This window comes from Hydra vulgaris, chromosome 06 (genome assembly GCF_038396675.1).
Source record: "Hydra vulgaris chromosome 06, alternate assembly HydraT2T_AEP".
NCBI classification, from domain to species: Eukaryota; Metazoa; Cnidaria; class Hydrozoa; order Anthoathecata; family Hydridae; genus Hydra; species Hydra vulgaris.
Window position 1 is genome coordinate 43937041 of NC_088925.1, and position 5672 is coordinate 43942712.

Consider the following 5672-nt stretch of genomic DNA (forward strand, 5'->3'; position numbering starts at 1 on the left):
AAAAAAAACTGTTCTTTTTTACAATGATCTTTATAAAATAAAGAGTTAAACAGATAGGGGCTCAAAGAAGATGAAAATGACAATACGTCATCGCAATATTTTCACAGAGCTCCTTTATACATTTTCAATAGAATATAGATATTAAATTAAAAACCCTAATGGGCATAAAACTGCTGCGCTAATCAGTAAATCAAAAAAAGATCAAATAAAATAAATACTAAAATAATTAAAATTACTTGGTGATCCCTTTAAGCACAAATGATTCTCAAATTTTAGAAATTTCCTTTTTTATTAGAAACTTAAATGAACTTAATGACTTTGCCATACATTTAAATCCTTTTTAATAACTATTCCATATATTTGATCCTCGATATGCAATGCTATATTCAGCATATTTATTGAAGTTTTGAGGCAGTTTATATGAGTTACTAATATTTGCTTTTAGATAATAGTTTTCATTTATGTTTATTTCAAACTTGTTATTAAAGTTTGCAGAAGAGAGATTATTATTGAATCGATACATAAATACTAAATGCTGATAGATATTTATTTCAAAAACATCCATCATTTTCATATCTTTCATTATAGGTTTGGCGTGTTCACGCTTATTTTTAGAGTAAATGATTCTGCTAGCATGTTTTTGTAGACTATAAATTTTTTTAAGTTTTGATGGCTGCGTACTCGCCCATGTTAAGTTTACATAACTGATGAAGCAATGAATTAGTCCAAAATATATTAGTTTGAGACTTTGTTTATTGATATATGAGCAAACTCGATACATCATACCAATTATATTAGTGATTTTGGATTAAACATATCTTATTTGAGGAAGCCAGGATAAATTCTCATCAACAAAAACTCCTAAGAATCTAATAGTGGCTTGTTTTTTAATTAAGTTTCATATTAAAAGACCACATTTGTACGTAACTATATATAATACTATCAGTTAAAGAATGCTATAGATTAAGTAATTCTAATCGGTTTGGTGATAAAGGATTGCCACCTTTTTAAATTATAAAACTTTTTTACATTGCTTTTGATAATACTACGCAATACCAATCGTACTTAAATCAATTTAAAATTAAATCTTGTATTTTGTTTAATTTTTATTTTCATGGGTAATATTTTTTAAAACCATTTTATTTATATGTTAAAAAAATAAAATTATTCAAAATTTCTGTTATTAATGCAATATTTCTTCTGTCTTAGTATGTTATTTTAGAAAATGATTTCTCTTGATCTAAAGTAACATACTAAAACAGGAGAATTTGGTATTTTAGCTACTTATTTATTAATTTTTCAGGTATATTTCCAAAAGTTAAAAACTATAATTGTCAACTAAAATAAACTTATTAAACTCAAATTCAGGAAAACACATGATCATCAATTTTTAATGACAAGTTTTTAATGACTATATTACTTATGGATTATTAGGGGCTTGACGATAAAATTATTTTTGTCTTCTTCTTGCCCCCGTCATTTGTTTATTTTACAAAAGAAAAGTAATTATTTGTAACATTTATTTAGAAAAAACAAATTATAAAAATTAAAAACCCGTCACTGCATTAAAGAATATCTTTATGTCATAAAAAAAACAATCAATGACCAAATTAACTTTGAAAAAAGTATTAGTTTGAAAATATTGTTTGAAAAATACGAATGATCTTGTAGACTAAAGTCACTTATAAAAACTCAATTTTCTTCGTTATTCTTTGACAAAATTTAAAGATGAAGTCCGCGTCATTTGATTTCTTATTCACGAAAAAACAGTTAAATTATGATTTTTAGACGAACTTAAAACTTAACTAAAGATAACATTTTAAATCCCCTAAATAATTGGGGAGGTTGTTCAAAATTTATATGGTCATAGTTTTTAAACATTAAGATTATTGTATGACATTAGAGAATTGTTAATGAACTTAAATTTAGTTTAAAATTAAAAAAAATGTAGGGGAGTTGAGCGCTCTTTGATCTGTGGCGCAGCTTGATCTTTTAGCGTTACATCATCTATTTATAATCATATCTGCGTGACGTCATAAGTTACTATCAGCATATACTTCCGGCTATTTTTTTTCGTTGTTATTTTGTCAAAAAATCGATTTTACGAATTTTAAGAAATAAAAGTTTGATTTTTGCGATAAAAGGTAAATTTGATAAACTTGATAATTATTCATATATTTTTATTACTTTGTTAAATATTTGTAAAATATCAAATGCAGTCACTAGGTATTTTATCGACGTATATTTTATGGTATGATTTCGCCGTTGAATGTTATTTATCAGCGAGATACAGCCATTATTACATGATGTATATCTATACGGGTTCCTTGATTCTCTTATAGGGGGCTGGTTGATCTGAGGATCAAGGTGCTAAAATTATGATACATGTATAATTTGTTGATTTAATTACATTAGAATAACTATTGAAATGCATTCATTGCACAAAGAAAAAATACTTCCATTTGCTAGATAATTAAAATGAATAATAAAAAATAAAAAGGTAAATTATTTTATCAAGATATAGTAATAATACTCAATTTATTTTTGTTGAATTTTTTTTTAAAAGACATAAATATGTATCAGCTGCCGCTGGATTTGAAACTGTCAATACGAAAGGTCAAACATTTAAATAAGATGATTGCGAACAAGAGTAATTTTTTGTCTTACGTTTTCCATGCTGTTCTCATTGAAGAAAAAGATCGGGCTATTGAGCAGTGGTACCCACTTGGTGTCGGGATTCGATACCCGTGCGTAGTAGACGCTTGATCAATTTATTCTGAGCGTCTGTATTTGTAAATAGTTGCTAAATTTATGTCACTGTTTCTCGTTCATTTAGTTTTACGTTGTTTTTCTTCATGTTTAGTTAATTAATGCTGCTTTATTGATTGATTGACTGAGTTTGTATTATTACTTATGTTCTTTTGTTATGTTACTGTCATTCTTGTGACGAATAAAGATATATATATATATAATTATTGTATCAAATTCTAAAAATGTTTATAATTTTTTTCAAAACTTTGGATTTGGTGTTGACTGAAAATGGTTAGAAGTTTGGAAGACAGATAGAGAAATGGTACCTCCCGAAACAATGAGAGTAGCTGTGGATGAAGTTTTATTGAAAAACAGGCCAATGAAGTTGCTCGAGAGTTTGGTATCGATCGTATGACATTGAAAAGATATGTTAAAAAGCAAAGACTTAATCCAGGTGTTACATTTAAACCGAGTTTTAATACACGACAGGTCTTCACAGAAGAAGAAGATTGCTTATCAAATTATTTGCTTCAAGCTTCGAAGATGAAAGGCCATCTTTCAACGAAAACAACTCGCCAATTAGCATATGAAATGGCTGTTGCTAATAATAAAGTTTGTCCGGATTCATGGATTAAGAACAAAATGGCAGGCATCGATTGGTTACAGAGCTTTATGAAAAGAAAACCAGAATTATCTTTACAAGGTCTAAAAACCACAGCTTTGCAAGAGTAACAGCTTTCAACAGATTCACCGTTAGTGAATTTTTTCGGAATCTCCTTGAAGTGCGAGAACGTCATCAGTTTGGACCACAAAGCATTTAAAATGCGGACGAAACAGGACTAACAACCGTACAAAAGCCTGTTAAGGTTGTTGCTAGTAAAGATGTCAAATAAGTAGGTAGCATAACATCGGCAGAAAGAGAAACTTTCGTGACAACTTGCTGTGCTGTAAATGCGATCGGCAATTCGATACCACCACTGTTCGTTTTTCCAAGGGTGAAGTTTTGAGGTTTTATGATTAAAGATGGCCCACCTATTTTTAATCATAAAACTATCTGGTTGGATGGCATCAGATATCTTTGTCGAGTGGTTGAAACATTTAATCAAACATTCGCACTGTTCAAAAGATTCTCAAGTTCTTCTTGTGCCAGACAACCACGAGAGTTATATATCTGTGGCAGCCCTCGATTTGGCGAAAGAAAACGGAATAACTATGCTCAATTTTCCACCACACTGCAGTCACAAGTTGCAACCGTTGGACAGATCTGTGTATGGGCCTTTGAAGAGGTATTACAATGCGGCTTGCGGCAACTGGCTATTCAGCAGTACCAGACCGATGAACATATATGACATTGTTTCGATTGTGTGTGAAGCATACGGTAAAGCCTTTACAAAATCAAGCATTAAACCTATATTTAAAGTTGCCGGGATCGAACCATTAAATCCGGACATTTTCACAGATGACGAACATCTGCCAGCATCAGTGACCGATCGTCCAGCACCAACTCCTACTGTTGAACATCTACAAATTATTGCAGATATTGCAGAAACTATTATATCTAAACGCGATGAAAATCTGCAGGAAATGGCTAGCATGGATAAGAGAGACTCTTCTAAATTAGCAGGACCCCCTGTTGTTGTAGCAGGACCATCTGTTGCCGCAACAGCAACCCCGGATATCGTAACACCGGAAGTTCTGAGACCCTTTCCGAAGGCTCCAGCCAAAAAAAACAATTTAAAAGTAGGCAAAAAAAAACAAGAATTTTGACAAACACTCCTGTTCGAAATGAGATTTGTTTGGCAAAAGAAAAAACAAAACAAGCAGAAAAAAAAAAAGTTTCTATGGTTCAGAAAGATCCAAGAAAGACCACAACTAAACCTAAAACAAAATATGCTGCCACAAGACTTCAGTTTGAAGAATCCGATGATGAGTTTGAGGAAGAATTGAGACTTTGAAAGATAAAAAGGAATAAGAAAAAAAAATGCTACAAGTGCAGCAGTTGAAGACGATGAACTAATGGAACTTTCTGATGATTCTGATAATATTCATCGCCTACCACCGCTTGAAAGTAATGACAGTGAAAATGATCTTGAAATGATATCTTCTCAACAGATAGTTGAATCATCAAACCTGAACTTTGACTTTGATGCACTGAATGTGAAGGATTTTGTTCTTGTTAAATTTAATACAAAAAAGAAAACTATTCATTACGTTGGACAAATCTGTGAAGAAGAAAATGTGCGAATGCTCAAATATTTGACAAGAGAAAATTTAAAATCGTATAAATTCATCTCTGTCACTGAGCAATTGTACCAGTTTATCAGAGATTATATTGTCTGCAAGCTTCCTGATCCAATGCAGCATGGTGGCACAACTCGTGTCGGTCGACATTTGATTTTCGATTTTGATTTTCAGTTTTTGCAAACATTTCTTAAAATTTGTGATGAAAAAACTTGTACACTAAACTTAAATGTGAATCTCTAGGAAGAAATTTGAAGATTGAAAACTATGTTTTTAGAAAGAAAACTATGTTTTAAGAAAATTGAAAACTATGTTTTTAATTATGCTTTATTGCCAACTTTTTATTGATTTTATAAAAACTGTATATCAAGGTGCATATATGGATCACGGTACTGTATATCAAGGTGCATATATGGATCACGGTTTATAACATCACCTACCCCATATATGGGGTACTGTGATCCTTTGAAGGTGACGTTATAAAGTTGAGTTCTAGCTTACTTAATATTATTTGGACCAAAATTAGCTTGTTGATTTGAATAAAGAAATAAATATTCTTTTAAAAATATTGAAAATAGTATTGTTGTCTGCAAGGGTTTTCAAGCAATCAACCATAAACCATAAAAAGGATCAAGGTGCCCCCATCTCCCCTATATATAAATGATGTAAACTCGTTGCTC

At 30.8% G+C, this 5672-nt stretch overlaps 1 long non-coding RNA gene across 1 annotated transcript; it reads left to right on the forward strand.

Moving 5' to 3' along the window:
- The first annotated feature begins 2066 nt into the window (after nucleotides 1-2066).
- Nucleotides 2067-5322, forward strand: LOC136081884 (uncharacterized). The gene is made up of 2 exons (XR_010639218.1): nucleotides 2067-2144; nucleotides 2567-5322. It is a non-coding gene; the product is annotated as an uncharacterized LOC136081884 (long non-coding RNA).
- Nucleotides 5323-5672: the final 350 nt, after the last annotated feature.